At 47.1% G+C, this 18,346-nt stretch overlaps 1 protein-coding gene across 2 annotated transcripts in view; it reads right to left on the bottom strand.

The window, feature by feature from the left end:
- The window catches only part of cers4 (ceramide synthase 4), a 42,402-nt gene extending 38,465 nt beyond the window's left edge, over positions 1-3,937 (bottom strand). Inside the window, exon 1 of one of the 2 annotated variants that reach the window (XM_033047132.1) lies at positions 3,615-3,937. The gene's annotated coding sequence lies outside the window, so the exon portion shown is untranslated. The remainder of the gene's footprint in view (positions 1-3,614) is intronic. The other variant, XM_033047135.1, reaches the window with a different exon arrangement.
- Positions 3,938-18,346: the final 14,409 nt, after the last annotated feature.

Below are 18,346 nucleotides of genomic sequence, written 5' to 3'. Positions count from 1 at the left end.
CAACGCCACAGTTATTGCTAATCAAACTCTCAATTCCCCCCCAAAAAACTGTCTCATATTCTTACATTTAAAACTTAATAATTTGCATTAAGTTTTACAACTTATTTCGCTTCATTCAAAATGTTTTAACGATGGCAATTTTTACTTCCTGAACTTCTGTCTCAGAATTGGTCTAATCTAATGAATTACTTAGCCACCTGGAATGAGACAGACAATCCCAGATCTTTTTGAAGAGAGCAAATGCACACCAAGCTGTTCGGTATTGTTCAAATACAGCAACTAATCGATGACTACTACGGTGGAAGATCAAGACACTACAGCCACTTGTACACCATTATTTAACACATCTACCGGAATTCTCAATCACAACTAGATTAAACAATGCTCACCCCTTGTAGAAACAAATGCTGCCTGAAGGGCCTGTCCCACTTACGCGATTTTTTTCGGCGACTTGCCTGCACCCGTCATAGTCTCAAGCAGGTCTCCGAAAATTTTCAACATGTTGAAAATCCAGCGGCGACCAGAAAAAGGTACGACTCTTTCGGCGGCTACTCACGACCAAACAGGTGTCACCCCCGTGACATGTCGCCTGTATGGTCGTGGGTGGTCGCCCAAAGAGTCGTACCTTTTTCTGGTCGCCGCTGGATTTTCAACACGTTGAAAATTTTCGGAGACCTGCTGAGACTATGACGGGTGCCAGCAGTCACTGGGACAGGCCCTTTACAAAATCAAAAGTGCTGGAGTAACTTAGCAGGTCTGGCAGCATCATGCCCGGATACCAAGGATACGTGATGTTCGTGATACGTTATAGATTCTTGATTAGTGCGGGTGTCAGGGGTTATGGGGAGAAGGCAGGAGAATGGGGTTAGGAGGGAGAGATTGATCAGCCACGACTGAATGGCAGAGTAGACTTGATGGGCTGAATGGCCTAATTCAGCTCCCATTACTTACGACTTGTGTTTTGGGTTGGGACCCTTCTTCAGACAGATTACAGGTGGGGGATTCAACACCTCGGCACGCACTCTGGAGTGGGCCAGTCGGCAACATTCCCCGACGGCCATCTTGCCTCGTCCCTGTATCCTTTCATCTTTACCCCAACACCATCAGCCCAATGACATCTTGCCCACGACACCTGGCCCTTCACACCTTTGGCACCTGCTAACCGCTCCAGGGCGGATGATCTTAGTCAACTCCCCTCGATCAACACTAAACGCTCACTGTCTCCAACGTTAAACAAAAGCACCATCAATATTTTACACGTGCTGGAGTGCAGGACATGAATTATTGATCCACTCATTAGCAACCATTCACCCTTGACACCATTGACAAAACAATTCCTGGACTCAAAGTTAGTTTCTTCATTTGTAGACAAACGTGCTGGAGAAACTCAGCAGGTGCAGCAGCATCTATGGCGCGAAGGAAATAGGCAACGTTTCGGGCCGAAACCCTTCTTCAGACTTTCATGGTTTATTTGAAGCACATTAACACCTCTGTACTCAACTTCTGTCTCAGACTAGCCAAAATCCTTAATCTTCCAACCCTCCCTATCATGCAACTACAAACAGAGGAGATAGTGGTACTAAAGGTAGCCTCACACAGCACAATAGACAATAGGTCAGTACCCCGTTCCTGCCTTCTCCCCATATTCCCTGACTTTATCTAGCTCTCTTAAAAGCATCCAGAGAACCGGCCTCCACCGTCCTCTGAGGCAGAGAATTCCACAGACTCACAGCTCTCTGTGAGAAAACGTGTTTCCTCGTCTCCGTTCTAAATGGCTTACCCCTTATTCTTAAACTGTGGCCCCTGTGAGCACCTCACACAAGCATTTAACAATCCATGATATCTGCCTAAAAGCTGACTACACCTCCTCTCCTCTTTCAACGTCCCCAATTCCAGCACATGCCAAAGTTTAAACAGTTGTATCATCCAAGTGTTTCTAGAATAACATTGGAAATTTAAATCCGATATCGTACACAGTTCATCCAAGCTTTACTAGGCTTGCCGTTGCTTGCCCAGGTAGAGATGAGTGGTTCCAACACTACTTCAAGTTTACAGGCCAATCACCAAATGCCCCTACGGAATTTACCAAGATTTACCATGAGAGGAATAGATCGGGTAGACGCACAGTCCTTTGCCCAGAGTAGGTGAATCAAGGACCAGAGGATATAGGTTTCAAGTCAAGTCACTTTTATTTCTATAGCACACTTAAAAAACAACTCTCGTTGACCAAAGTGCTTTACATTGGTGGAGGTACTTACGTTATACAACATTGGTTCTTAGATTAAGTACATACATAAATACACACATATAGCCCTCCCTCAGAGGACGTCAAGAAAGGCTTGAGAGTAAAGATGAGTTTTAAGGTGAAGTGGAAAAGATTTAATAGGAATCTGAGGGGTAACTTTTTCACACAGAGATTGGTGGGGGTAGTTGAGGCTGGGACTAGCCCAACGTTTAAGAAAAATACCTGGATAAGACAGGTTTGGAGGGATGTGGACCACACGAGGCAGGTGGGACTAGTGTAGCTGGGACATGTTGACCATATCAAAAGATAGTTCAGCACATACAGCAATACAAACCTCTCTGAAGCAAAAAAAAAAAAATAGACAGAAAAAGGGTCTCGACCCGAAACATCCTTTTCTTGTCTCCAGAGATGCTGCCTGTCCCGCTGAGTTACTCCAGCATTCCGTGTCTATCTTCTGTTTAAACCTGCATCCGCAGTTCCTTCCTACACATGATATTGGAGGCATTGAAGCCACTCAATATAAGAAGTGGGACTGATAATTAGGAAAACAAGTATCTGGGCAGGTATGTTTAAGAAACAACTGCAGATGCTGGAAAAATCGAAGGTAGACAAAAATGCTGGAGAAACTCAGCGGGACAGGCAGCATCTATGGAGCGAAGGAATGGGTGACGTTTTGGGTCGAGACCCTTCTTCAGACTGATCAGGTAGATCAGCTCTCTAATAAGTTACTAGGCAGGAAACCAGTGCTTTCAAAGACAAGAAAAGATTTGATTATTTTTTCTAAAGAGAGGGTTAAGCCCCAAAAATATTAGCCCAGTAGGAAGCAGGTGGAAGAAAATGTAGCTGCTGACATCTTGAGCTGCAAAACACAACGTGTTGCTGGAACTCTGCGGGTCAGGCAGCATCTGTAGAGGAAATCAGTACTGTTGAAGGGTCTCGACCCAGATCGCCGTCTGTCCAGTCTCTCCACAGATGCTACCCGGCCGACTGAGTTTGTTTTCAGCGAGAAAGACGCCGTTTGCAGCCAGCTTCAGTCTCAGTAACAATTACAAAGTTCCACAGCGACCCGCACAAAACTAAAGTTACAATGCAACTTACAAAAGTTACACGGCAATACTTCCCCATTTCTCTCTCTGTGTCTGTGTCCCCCTCCTCTCTCTGTCCCCCTCCCCTCTCCTACCACACTTCTCCCCCTCCAGCCATCACTAATGAACCCACATTCACGTTTCATATCCACGCCCTTCTAACTAATACCCCCACCCTATACACCCACACCCTGCAGCCTCCATCCTACACCCCTACCCCATCACCCACCCCTACACCCTACACACTCACCTCCGGCTACATGTACATATGCGGTAAGACCAACCTGTTCACCGACCTGTTGCTGCAGAGTCGACACTTAAAGCTGATGATTTATTTCTGCAAACGGGTAACGAGCCGGAATGAAAAGCGAGCGAGTTTGAAAATAACTCGGCATGCGAAGGAGGGGGTGGGGGTGGGACACACAGGTTAAACAACAAAATGAAGCTCCCTTGCCTCGCTACGGACTGGTGTGAACTGAAACTGCCACCTAGTGAAAAGCCCACGCCTCTCACAGGTTCCAATTCACCGAGCCCACACACGGGAGGTGGAGATCGCCAATTGACAATTTGTATTAGACAGGACACACCTGAACCTTGTCCGACACACACACACACACACACACACACACACACACACACACACACACACACACACACACACACACACACACACACACACACACACACACACACACACACACACACACACACACACAGACACACACACACACAGAGACAGACACACACACACACACACACACACACAGACAGACACACACAGACAGACACAGACACACAGACACACACAGACAGACACACACACACACACACACACACACACACACACACACACACACACACACACACACACACACACACAGACACACAGACAGACACACACACACACACACACACTCTCTCTTCTGAGTCGTGAATGACCAGTTCTGAACGCCATAAATGCAAAAAGTGCCACTTCAGGTAAATGTTTAAGAAGGAACTGCAGATGCTGGAAAATCGAAGGTAGACAAAAGTCCTGGAGAAACTCAGCGGGTGCAGCAGCATCTATGGAGCGAAGGAAATAGGCAACGTTTCGGGTCGAGACCCTTCTTCAGACTTCAGGTAGATAATGTGTTCCTGTATTTTCGCCTTTGTGCTCACCAGTGCCCCAATTCACCGTCTCTGGCAATGATTACAGTGTCTTAGCGTGATACAGTGTGGAAACAGGCCCTTCGGCCCAACTTGCCCAAACATGTCACAAGTTTACACGTTTTTGGAGTAGAATTAGGCGATTCAGCCCATGGAGTCAACTCCGCCATTCAATCATGGCTGATCTCTGCCTCCCAATCCCATTTTCTCTGCCTTCTCCCCATAACAATACACAATAGACAATAGGTGCAGGAGTAGGCCATTCGGCCCTTCGAGCCAGCACCGCCATTCAATGTGATCATGGTTGATCATCCCCAATCAGTACCCTGTTCCTGCCTTCTCCCCATATCCCCTGACTCCACTATCTTTAAAAGCCCTATCTATCTCTCTCTTGAAGGGTTGGACAGGCTAGATGCAGGAAGATTGTTCCCGATGTTGGGGAAGTCCAGGACAAGGGGTCACAGCTTAAGGATAAGGGGGAAACCCTTTAAAACCGAGATGAGAAAAACTTTTTTCACACAGAGAGTGGTGAATCTCTGGAACTCTCTGCCACAGAGGGTAGTTGAGGCCAGTTCATTGGCTATATTTAAGAGGGAGTTAGATGTGGCCCTTGTGGCTAAGGGGATCAGAGGGTAAGGAGAGAAGGCAGGTACGGGATACTGAGTTGGATGATCAGCCACGATCATATTGAATGGCGGTGCAGGCTCGAAGGGCCGAATGGCCTACTCCTGCACCTAATTTCTATGTTTCTATGTTTGAAAGCATCCAGAGAACCTGCCTCCACCGCCCTCTGAGGCAGAGAATTCCACAGACTCACCACTCTCTGTGAGAAAAAGTGTTTCCTCGTCTCCGTTCTAAATGGCTTACTCCTTATTCTTAATCTGGCCCCTGGTTCTGAACTCCCCCAACATCGAGAACATGTTTCCTACCTCTAGCGTGCCCAAACCCTTAACAATCTTATATGTTTCAACCTTTGACATCCGTTCTAATCAAGAATTTGTCTATCTCTGCCTTAAAAATATCCACTGACTTGGCCTCCACAGCCGTCTGTGGCAATGAGTTCCACAGATTAATTACCTTCTGACGAAAGAAGTTTCTCCTTTCTAAAAGAGCGGCCTTTAATTCCGAGGCTATGACCTCTGGTCCTAGACTATCCCACCAGTGGAAACATCCTTTCCACATCCATTCCATCTATGCCTTTCATTATTCTGTAAGTTTCAATGAGATCCCCCCCCTCATTCTTCTAAACTCCCAGCTACAGTTGCCCACCTGACTGCGTTTGGTCCATATCCCTCCAAACCTGTCCTGTCCTTGTTTAAGAAAGAACTGCAGATGCTGGAAAAATCGAAGGGAGACAAAAAAAATGCTGGAGAAACTCAGCGGGTGCGGCAGCATCCATGGAGAGAAGGAATGGGTGACGTTTCGGGTCGAGACCCTTCTTCAGACTGAAGAAGGGTCTCGACCCAAAACATCACCCAGGCAACGTTTCCCGTTTCCTTCGCTCCATAGATGCTGCCTCACCCGCTGAGTTTCTCCAGCATTTTTGTGTACCTGCAGCTTTTGTTGGCAGTTCTTGTACAAGCCACCAGATGGCAGCCTCCACACCTGCAAAGACACAACATGCTGGAATAATTCAGTGGGTCAGGCAGAACATTGGCAGGTGACATTTTTCGGTTGGGACCCTTCTTCAGACGGATTGAAATAGGGAAGTGAAAACTGGAAGAGAGGTCGAGGCCGGACTGCAGATGCTGGAACTGCAGATGCTGGTTTAAACCGAAGATAGACGCAAAATGCTGGAATAGTGGGACATAGAAACTAGGTGCAGGAGTAGGCCATTCGGCCCTTCGAGCCTGCACCGCCATTCAATATGATCATGGCTGATCATCCAACTCAGTATCCTGTACCTGCCTTCTCTCCATACCACCTGATCCCTTTAGCCACATCTAACTCCCTCTTAAATATAGCCAATGAACTGTGGCCTCAACTACCTTCTGTGGCAGAGAATTCCACAGATTCACCACTCTCTGTGTGAAAAATGTTTTTCTCATCTCGGTCCTAAAAGATTTCCCCCTTATCCTTAAACTGTGACCCCCTTGTCCTGGACTTCCCCAACATCGGGAACAATCTTCCTGCATCTAGCTTGTCCAACCCCTTAAGACATAGAAACATAGAAAATAGGTGCAGGAGGAGGCCATTCGGCCCTTCGAGCCAGCAACCCCATTCATTGTGATCATGGCCGATTTTCTCAGAGAGTCAGGTGACATGTGTGGAAAGAGGCACAAGTTAACGTTTCAGGTCAAAGACCCTTCTCCAGAAATGGGAACAAAAGGCAATAGATTATTTTATAAGTTAAATAAATTATTTCTAAGTTGCAGTGTGAGTGAAGGAGTGATGGATTGGATGAAGGAAATATCTCCAGTAGGTTGGGTTGACTGTTGATAGAACTGATTGAGGCCAAACGTAAATTGGAGGAACAGCATCTCATATTTCGCTTGATCAGCTTAACCTTTCCTGTTTTCAACTTTTCAAGTAACCCCTGCATTCCCCCTCTCTCTCTCTCTATCCCTCCCCCTGCCCAATTTGCAAGTCGAATCAGTAGGAAGGAAAATTCAATGCTAGCATTTATATCACATCAGCATATAAGCACATCAGCGCCTCTACTTCCTGAGAAGATTACGGAGAGTCGGATTGTCAAGGAAGACTCTCTCTAACTTCTACAGGTGCACAGTCGAGAGCATGCTGACCGGTTGCATCGTGGCTTGGTTCGGCAATTTGAGCGCCCTGGAGAGGAAAAGACTACAAAAAGTAGTAAACACTGCCCAGTCCATCATCGGCTCTGACCTTCCTTCCATCGAGGGGATCTATCGCAGTCGCTGCCTCAAAAAGGCTGGCAGTATCATGAAAGACCCACACCATCCTGGCCACACACTCATCTCCCTGCTACCTTCAGGTAGAAGGTACAGGAGCCTGAAGACTGCAACAACCAGGTTCAGGAATAGTTACTTCCCCTCAGCCATCAGGCTATTAAACCTGGCTCGGACAAAACTCTGATTATTACCAACCACTTTCTGTTATTTGCACTATCAGTTTATTTATTCATGTGTGTATATATTTATATCATGGTATATGGACACATTTATCTGTTTTATAGTAAATGCCTACTATTTTCTGTGTGCTTAAGCAAAGCAAGAATTTCATTGTCCTATACAGGGACACATGACAATAAACTCACTTGAACTTGAACTATCAAGAGGACTGGAATACAAAAAGAGAGATGCAATGCTGAGGTTCTGTAAGGCACTGGCCAGGCAGCATTTGTAGAACTGTGAGCAATTTTGGGCCCCATATCTGAGGAAGGATGTGCTGACTCTGGAGAGGGTCCAGAGGAGGTTTACAAGAATGATCCCAGGAATGAGTGGCTTAGCACATGATGAGAGTTTGTCGGCACTGGGCCTGTACTCGCTGGAGTTTAGATGCTTGAGGGGGGAACCTCATTGAAACTTACAGAATAGTGAAAGGCCTGGATAGAGTGGATGTGGAGAGGATGTTTCCACTGGTGGGAGAGTCTAGGATCAGAGGTCACAGCCTCAGAATTAAAGGGCGCTCTTTTAGAAAGGAGGTGAGGAGGAACTTCTTTAGTCAGATGGTAGTTAATCTGTGGAACTCATTGCCACAGAGGGCTGTGGAGGCCAAGTCAGTGGATATTGTTAAGGCAGAGATAGACAAATTCTTGATTAGAACGGGTGTCAAGGGTTATGGGGAGAAGGCAGGAAAATGGGATTAGGAGGCAGAGATCAGCCGTGATTGGTGGAGTAGACGTGATGGGCCGAATGGCCTAATTCTCCTCCTATAATTTGTAACTTGTGAACGATTCACGTCACAGTGGCGCAGCAGTACAGTTGCTGCCTACAGCGCCAGAGACCCGGGTTCGATCCTGCCCACGGGTGCTGTCTGTATGGAGTTTGTACATTATCCCCGTGACCGCGTGGGTTTTCTCCAGGTGCTCCAGTTTCTTCCCACACTCACAGATGTGCAGGTTTGTAGGTTGTGTTCGAAGGAACTGCGGATGCTGGTTTAAACCGCAGATAGACACAAAAACCTGGAGTAACTCAGCGGGACAGGCAGCATCTCTGGAGAGAAGGAATGGGTGACGTTTCAGGCCAAGGCCCTTCTTCAGACTGAACCATCACCCATTCCTTCTCCCCAGAGATGCTGCCTGTTCCGCTGAGTTAATCCTATCTCAGGTTTGTAGGTTAATAGCTTATGAAACTTGTGCCCAGAGTGTGGGATAGAACTAGTGTATGGGTGACACTACATTGGTCGGCAGGGACTCGATGGGCCAAAGGGCCTGTTTCTAGACCAATCGCTGGATGCAACCCGGAACTGTATTTCATCCACATTACAACCCTGCTCTGTGTGGTTTGACCAGGAGGGGGCAGCAATCCCTCACTGGGTTCACATACGGCTCTAAATCCACTGGTTACCATAGAAACATAGAAACTAGGTGCAGGAGTAGGCCATTCGGCCCTTCGAGCCTGCACCGCCATTCAATATGATCATGGCTGATCATCCAACTCAGTATCCCGTACCTGCCTTCTCTCCATACCCCCTGATCCCTTTAGCTACAAGGGCCACATCTAACTCCCTCTTAAATATAGCCAATGAACTGTGTGGCCTCAACTACCTTCTGTGGCAGAGAATTCCACAGATCTCCAAGGAGAAAACCCACACGGTCACAGGGAGAACGTGCAAACTCCGCACAGACAGCACCCATAGCCAGGATCGAACCTGGATCCCTGGTGTTGAGAGGAAGCAACTCTACCGCTGTGCCACCCCCACTGTTGTGCCACATACACTGACCTGGTGTTGCTATAAATCCCACAGACCCAATCTAGTATTGTGTTTAATCACATATTATAACCTAGTAAGTTCATGAGTCCATACGTCATAGGAGCTGAAGTAGGCCATTCAGCCCATTTAGTCTACTACACCATTCATACTGGCAGATCTATCTTGCCCTCATGTGCCCTAACGCAGTGCCTTGTGAATCACACACCCGTCCTGGTGACCAAATCAAGTATGTAGGAAGGAACTGCAGATGCTGGTTTAGACCGACAATAGACACAAAGTGCTGGAGTAACTCAGCGGGACAGGCAGCATCTCTGGAGGGAAGGAATGGGTGACGTTTCGGTTCTAGACCCTTCTTCAGACTGAGAGTCAGGCGAGAGGGAGATGAGAGATATAATCAAGACAAGTCACTTTTATTTCTATAGCACATTTAAAAAACAACTCTCGTTGACCAAAGTGCTTTACCTTGGTGGAGGTACTAATGTTATACAACAGTGGTTCATAGATTAAGTACATACATAAATACACGCATATAGCCCTCCCTCAGAGGACGTCAAGAAAGGCTTGAGAGTAAAGATGAGTTTTAAGCAGTCGCCCCTTTGAATGAACAAATGAATGAAAAATGTTAGCTGTTTGCTAGGTGAGAACAAGAAGCTGGTGCGACTTGGGTGGGGGGAGGTACGGAGAGAGAGAGGGAATGCAGGGGTTACTTGAAGTTAGAGAGATCAATATTCATACCACTGCCCAAGCGAAATACAGTACATAGTGTGTGATTTAACAAGAAAAGATAACATGCAGCATTGGGTCAGTATGTGTTTTTAACCAGCGTCTGTCATTAAATTCTGCACGGGGATAGTGTGTGATTAGGATTGTTGAGATGCTCCTGGAGTATTGTGTGTAGCTCTGGTCTCCCCACCTATCCCGACCGTCATGGGAGCACAGCAAAGGTGCATCAGATCGACTCCTGAAATGGTGGATTGGTCATGTAACGAGAGCTGAGGCAGACCGGGTCTAAACTCTCCTGGGTTTAGAGGAATGAGAGATGACCTCATTGAAACACTGGGTGTGATTGAGCGGTTGCAGGGATGATGTTTCCCCATGGCGGAAATGTCCACAACCCAGGGAAAACAAGCGGTTGGCCACTCGGGAGAGAGTCGCGAAGGAATTCCTTCAGCCAGAGGAGAGGGATTCTTGGAATTATGTACTCAAGGCGGATATGGGGGTTTTGTCACTGAGGTTTACAGTTTGTGGATGTTTATAGAATCAAGGAAGATGAGGTTGGTGGAGTAACATGGCCTGAATAGACCAGTCATCATCGTATTGAATGGAGAGGTCCTATTTCTTGTGTTCGTAACTATAGTACAGAGGCCAATAGACAATAGGTGCAGGAGGAGGCCATTCGGCCCTTCGAGCCAGCACCGCCATTCAATGTGATCATGGCTGATCATCCCCAATCGGTACCCCGTTCCTGCCTTCTCCCCATATCCCCTGACTCCGCTATTTTTAAGAGCCCTATCTAGCTCTCTCTTGAAAGCATCCAGAGAACCTGCCTCCACCGCCCTCTGAGGCAGGGAATTCCACAGACTCACAACTCCCTGTGTGAAAAAGAGTTTCTCGTCTCCGCTCTAAATGGATTGCCCCTTATTCTTAAACTGTGGCCCCTGGTTCTGGACTCCCCCAATATCGGGAACATGTTTCAATAGACAATAGGTGCAGGAGTAGGCCCTTCGAGCCAGCACCGCCATTCAATGTGATCATGGCTGATCATCCCCAATCAGTACCCCGTCCTATCTCTGCCTCTTCCTGCCTCTATCATGTCCAAACCCTTAACAATCTTATATGTTTCAATAAGATATCCTCTGAACTCCAGAGTATACAAGCCCAGCCGCTCCATTCTCGCATGAAACAAAACGCAGGAAAAAAGGTTAAACTGTGTGAAATGCAGCGCAAGGAGCAGGGTTCATAATGAAACCGAGCAAAGGTTCAAAATGCGTGATTGCCCACAGCACAGGATCGGGTTATGTAATAAAACACAGCATGGGTTCAGGGTATGTCATTACACACTGCACAGCACAGACAGCGTATGTATGTAGATGGTAAATGTGATTATATACACTGTAGCTGCCTGTCCCGCTGAGTTACACCAGTCTATCTTTGGTTTAAACCTGCATCTGCAGTTCCTTCCGACCACGAGTGAACATCTGGGAGGAACGGAGGGGAGGCTGGCTGGACTATGGTGCCTTCCTCACCTTGGTGCCACTGTGTTATGTTGTGTAACGTGGACTTTCAGTGTTTGTGCTTTTTTTTTAATTCTATTTTATTTTTAATATGTTTTATTATTTATTATGATTTATTTATTTTTATTTTTATGATACTGCTGCCTGTAAGGGAAATTCATTTCGTTGTCTCTAACTGAGACAATGACAATAAATTTGAATACAATACAATAAAAAATTCCCACACATACCAGTAAGCAAGAGCCTGGAATGACCGGAAGAGTTCCATGAGTGTGTGATGTTTCAGAAGGAACTGCAGATGCTGGAAAATCGAAGGTAAACAAAAAATGCTGGAGAAACTCAGCGGGTGCAGCAGCATCTATGGAGCGTAGGAATAGGTGACGTTTCGGGTCGGGACCCTTAAGGGTGAGGCAGAATCTATGGAGCGAAGGAATAGGTGACGTTTCGGGTCGAGACCCTTCTGGGTCTCGACCCGAACCGTCACCTATTCCTTCGCTCCATAGATGCTGCCTCACCCACTGAGTTTCTCCAGCATTTATGTCAACCATGAGCGCATGATATGGACAGGACAGGCTGTGTCGATTATTAAAATTATCCGATTCTGTACAACTGCATTTCAGAATCCCTTTGCTACAAAATGTTGCTGTAATCACACACAGCACAGGGTTAGGGTATGTAATCACACACACACACACAGCACGAGCCAGGGTATGTAATAAGACGGTGCAGGTGAAGGTACACAGTTCCACACTGCACAGACAGGGTATGTACTCGCTAGAATTTAGAAGATTGAGGGGGGATCTTACAGAAACGTACAAAATTCTTAAGGGGTTGGACAGGCTAGATGCAGGAAGATTGTTCCCGATGTTGGGGAAGTCCAGAACAAGGGGTCACAGTTTAAGGATAAGGGGGAAATCTTTTAGGACCGAGATGAGAATTTTTTTTTCACACAGAGAGTGGTGAATCTGTGGAATTCTCTGCCACAGAAAGTAGTTGAGGCCACACACAGTTCATTGGTTATATTTAAGAGGGAGTTAGATGTGGCCCTTGTGGCTAAAGGGATCAGGGGGTATGGAGAGAAGGCAGGTACAGGATACTGAGTTGGATGATCAGTCATGACAATTTTGAATGGCGGTGCAGGCTCGAGGGGTCGAATGGCCTACTCCTGCACCTATTTTCTATGTTTCTATGTAACACACACACACACACACACACACACACACACACACACACACACACACACACACACACACACACACACACACACACACACACACACACACACACGGGATGTAATTACACACAGCAAAGTGCGAGGGTGGTGTTTAAACGAGCAAAAGGTCTGAGCGTGTAATTAGGGTGTGTAATCAAACAGCAGAATGCCAAATGAGTGCAAGTAGGCGCAGAATGGGTGACCAATTGATCACAGGCGGTGCAAGGTCATCACATGCGGAATAAACGCAGCACATTGTCGGCACGTGAAGAAGGCAGCATAGCCTGAGCGTGCAAATAAACAGTGTGTGTTGAGTGTGTGTGTGAGACCAGGGAGTGCAGCCCAGGGTTAGGGCAAGTACAAATAAACACAACACTGGGGGTCAGTATGTGTCACTAAACACAGCACAGGGTCAGCCAGTGATTAAGCAGCATGGTTTCAGAGAGCAAATTACACCCAGCATGTGGTCGTGTCGGAATGTGATGGAAATGGTGGAAGAACAAAAACGCTGGGAGCCTCTGATACTCCACCTGAGCTGATCAAAGTTTACTGGCTGGTTTTCATTTGTGGGGAGAATCAGCGCGCAGCCCACACCCGTCTTTCATCCACATCTACGCCGACAGGCACATATTTCAGCAGCGGTCGTTAGACGGCCATTAGCAACAGCAACGTTTTGTAGCAAAGGGGTTCTGAAATTCAGTTGTACAGAATCGCAGAATCTTATAATCGACACAGCCTGCCCTGTACAGATCATGCACTCATGGAACTCGTTAGGTCAATCCAGCCTCGTGGTTACTGGTTCTTGGCTTCCTGGTCCTCCAAAGATATTCCAAATGGAATTTAAACTGGAGGTGGCGGAGGGTGGACTTAAGCAAAAAAAGGTTCTTGGGGGAAAAAAGAGCTACCTTAACTTTAGTTGCATCTGGTTGAGTATGGTAGGGTGAAGACTATTCTATGCTTTAAGGGGCTGTCCCACTATGACGACCTAATTGGCAAGTTTAGGAGACTTTGAAAAAATGTCATGTTGAAGACCTCCTTCAACTGTGTTGAAGACTATCTACGACCACCTTTGATCACCTTCGACTACCCTCGAACAACATGCCGATCTACTACGACTAAACCTACGAGTAAAAAAGTATCAATTTTTTTTTTCCATGGCGACATTTTTCTAGTCGCGGGCATTTTTCAACATGTTGAAAAATACGTTGCGACCTAGCTGAGACCTCGAGCATGAAGGAGAGTTACAAAGACCTCCTGGGACCTTGTGTCGACCATGTTGCGAGTATGAGGGCAAACTCGTCTGAACTTGCGGATTAGGTCGCTGCAGTGGGACAGCCCCTTTAATTGTGCGGGGGAAGAATGAATTTGCTGTACACACCTGTCCTGGTATGTGTAGGAAGGAACTGCAGATGCTGGTTTAAACCAAAGAGTGACTGGAGTAACTCAGTGGGACAGGCAGCCAGTTCTCCAACCAGTCTGACTGTCTCCGACTACATTTTATCTCTGTTTGCTTTGTTGTTACCTTCTCCCAGCTAACAATGATCTGTTCTACATTGTCTATGATCTCCATTCCCTTTGTCCTGCTTTCACACCTCACACTTCCTTATCTGGGCATCATCCTCTCCCCTGACGTCAGTCTGAAGAAGAGTCTCGACCCGAAAAATGTCTCCCATTCCTTCCCTCCAGAGAGGCTGCCTGTCCCGCTGAGTTACTCCAGCCTTTTGTGTGTATCCTGGTTACTGGTCTTGAATGTCACAACTCACCCAGCCACGTGTTAAATGTGAGGTCCACCCTTTCTGTCAACAAGACCCAGATCCCTGCTTCTTCTCTCTGTGTGGAATTTCCTTTCTAACATACTATCTGAACCAACCCCTAAGTTGGTAACTGAGCTGTAGCTGCTAGTTGCTGGCCTCCCTGCCAAGGGAAATAGGTGCTTCCTGCTCACTCTGTCTAGACTCTCATGATGTTGTGCATTGCAATTATAGATCCCCTCAGTCTCACTTTCTTCCAAAGAAAACAACCCACAAGCTGTAATTCTTCAGCCCTGGCAACATCCTCTTAAATCTTTGTCCCCTCTCGAATGTTACCACTCTCTTCCATGTTTCTATGTTTCTTCCTACAGTGTGTGACCAGAAGTGTACCCAGCACTCCAGCTGTGCCCAGACCATGTTTTTTACGCAGTTCAAACAGGACCTCCCTCCCCTAAAAGCAAGTACCCTTCGCCTATTTATTCACCACCACCTTCTGCCACTTCCAGAATTAGCTGTGAAATGCACTCCAAGATCCCTCTGTTTCCTCGAAGATAGACACAAAAAGCTGGAGTAACTCAGCGGGTCAGACAGCATCTATGGAGAAAAGGAATAGGTGACAGTTCGAGTCTGAAGAAGGCTCTCAACCCAAAACGTCACCTATTCCTTTTCTCCAGAAATGCTGTCTGACCGGTGAGTTACTCCAGCATTTTGTGACAATCATGATTAAAATCAAGACATCCGCAGTGTACAGATAAAGGGACAAAGGGAATAATATTTAGTGCAAGATAAAGTCTGGCTCGAAGGGCCGAATGGCCTACTCCTGCACCTATTGTCTATTGTCTATTGTCTGATTGGAGATAGCTCAAAGGTCTCCAATGAGGTAGATTGCAGGTCTAGTTGCTGAGAGGATGGTTCAGTTGCCTGATAACAGCATTAGTATACAGATACAGCACGGGATCAGGCCCTTCGGCCCACTGGGTCCACGCTGACCAACTATCCCCGCACAGTAACACTACCTACACACATTAGGGACAATTATACCAAGTACACAAACCCAAGCCAATTAACCTATAAACCTGCACGTCTTTGGAGTGTGGAAGGAAACCGAAGATCTCGGAGAAACCCCACGCAGATCACGGGGAGAATGTACAGACAGCACCCGTAGTCGGAATCGAATCTGGGTCTCCGGCTCTGCGTTTGCTGTAAGGCAGCAACCGTGACCGCTGGGTACCCAGAGATTTCGGAGCCTCCGTGTTTCTGGAGCCATTGTGAATAGTAGCTACTATCCACCTCATTGGTGACCCTCGGACTAACCTTGATCGGACTTTGCTGGCTTTACCTTGCACTGAAGGTTATTCCCTTATCATGTATCAATACACTGTGGACGGCTCGTTTGTAATCGTGTGTTGTCTTTCCGCTGACTGGTTAGCACACAACAGAAGCTTTTCACTGTACCTCGGTACACGTGACAATAAACTGAAGACGGACACAAAATGCTGGAGTAACTCAGTGGACGGGCAGCATCTCTGGAGAGAAGGAATGAGTGGCGTTTCGGGCCGAGATCCTTCTTCAGACTGAGAGTCGCGGGGAGAGGGAAAGGAGAGATATAGAACATAAAATGAACGAAAGATTCGCAAAGATTGAAAGGGAGGGGGGAGGAGGAGGAGGGGGGCGAGAAGCAAGGGGGAGGGCGAAAGCTGTCTCCAAAGCTGGGCAAGGGGCGGATCTTGGTCGGCAGCAGCAAGAGGCGAATGGGCCAACCCTACACATTCCTCAGTCTGCACATAGACACAGATGGCTGGAGTAACTCAGCGGGGCAGGCAGCATCCCCGGGACCCTTCTCTCCAGAGATGCTGCCTGTCCCGCTGAGTTGCTCCCTCCAGCATTTTGTGTCTATCTTCGGTTTAAACCAGCATCTGCAAATCTTTCCTGTATCGGCTCCACTGCAAAGTCCCCTCAAGTAATGCCTACTTTCCCCTGACTCTCAGTCTGAAGAAGGGTCTCGACCCGAAACGTCACCCATTCCTTCTCTCCAGAGATGCTGCCCGTCCCGCTGAGTTACTCCAGCATTCTGTGTCTATCTTCGCTTTAAACCAGCATCTGCAGTTCCTTCCCTGCACGCCCTGACGATGAACTGAACTGAACCGAAGTACTGTAGCCGCTCAGCAGAACTGGACTTATTTGGTCTGGTCAACACCAATGCGACGAGGGTTCCTGGGTGGCCTGGATGCACGAAGAAGAAGAACAGGAAGAGACTTCAGATAGCGATCACTGTCCTTGCAGCGCTGGCCGCAGCCAACTGGCTCTTGCTCCCGCCAGCGCGGTGACCTGTGAGCAGACGTGAGCGCTGGGCATCCACAGGACCAATTGGCTCTTGCTCTGTCCCACAGAAGTGTCACCTGTCACAGTGTAGCCTGCACTACAGTTGATTGGCTGCCATGGGGATACAGGATGGAAATCCAAGCCCCTGGGCCACATGCCAAGTTAAGATTTAAATACTAGTTCCACCAACTATGTTGTTTAGTTAGGCTGACGTCCAAACTTACAAAAAAATAAACCCATCACAAAGCCCTGTTTAGAGTCAAAGGGAATTTGGACTAGCAATTTTCTCTCTGTAACATGACCTGCTAGCTGCTCATTATTTCTCTTGTTGTTTCAAGATGAGGTACGTAATGTCTCCATGTTGCAAAGGTTCCACCCGTCATATGCATGTGTGTTTCTACACGTCTCAGTGGCCATCGATTTCTTTGCAACTCTCTATGGACTTGGGCATGTTCTTGTGTTTGTATGTGTCCGTGAGGTTCTTGTACATTTGACTATGTTTCTGTATGTGTGTGTGTGTGTGTGCGTGTGCGTGCGCGCGCGTGTGTGTGTGTGTGTGTGCGTGCGCATGTGCACTTGCGTGTGTGTGTGCGCACGTGTCTGTGTGCGTGTATGTTTAGTTTTTAGTTTAGCTTAGAAATACAGCGCTGAAACAGGCCCTTAGGCCCACCAAGTTCACACCGACCAGCGATCCCCGCACATCAACACAAGCCGAAACACACTCTAGGGGACAATTTACACTTATACCAAGTATACAAACCCGAGCCAATTAACCTACAAACCTGTACGTCTTTGGAGTGTGGGAGGAAACCGAAGATCTTGGAGGAGACGGGGAAAACGTACAAACTCCATACAGACAGCACTCATAGTCAGGATCGTGGCGCTGTACGGCAGCAAATCTACCGCTGCGTCACTGTGTGTGTGTGTGTGTACCTCAGTAACTCTCTGCATGTATGTACCTGCTGTGTGCATGTATGTAGCTGCTGTGTGCATGTATGTAGCTGTTCTGTGCATGCATGCTTGTAATAACTCCCTTTACGTATGCATTGGTGCACATGCTTCTGTCTATTTGTGTGTGTTTGCGCGTGCATGCATGTTTGTACGTGCGTGCTTGTAGCTGCATGTGATTTTACATGTAAGCTTGCATTCATATGCATGCCTCAATGTTTGTGTGTGTGTCTGTATCTGTGTGTGTGTGTGTGTGTGAGTCTGTATTAGAACATGGAACTTAGAGCAATGTGTGGATCATCGGACAGTGTGGGTGGAATGGTATTAGACACAGTTCTGACATAGATATAGAAATGTGTAAGTGAACATGTGTACATGTGTAAGTGACACATGTACATATGTGAGTGACCACACGTGCATGTGTAAGTGAACATGTGTACATGTGTAAGTGACACATGTACATATGTAAGTGACACATGTACATATGTGAGTGACCACGCGTGCATCTATAGAGCAAACGCATGTGCTCAGTAACAGTGACACAAGCCTCG

The sequence above is a fragment of the Amblyraja radiata genome, chromosome 29, assembly GCF_010909765.2.
Source record: "Amblyraja radiata isolate CabotCenter1 chromosome 29, sAmbRad1.1.pri, whole genome shotgun sequence".
In the NCBI taxonomy this organism is placed as follows: Eukaryota; Metazoa; Chordata; class Chondrichthyes; order Rajiformes; family Rajidae; genus Amblyraja; species Amblyraja radiata.
The sequence above is the reverse complement of the archived record's forward strand: the minus strand, read 5'-3'. Positions and strand labels throughout refer to the sequence as shown.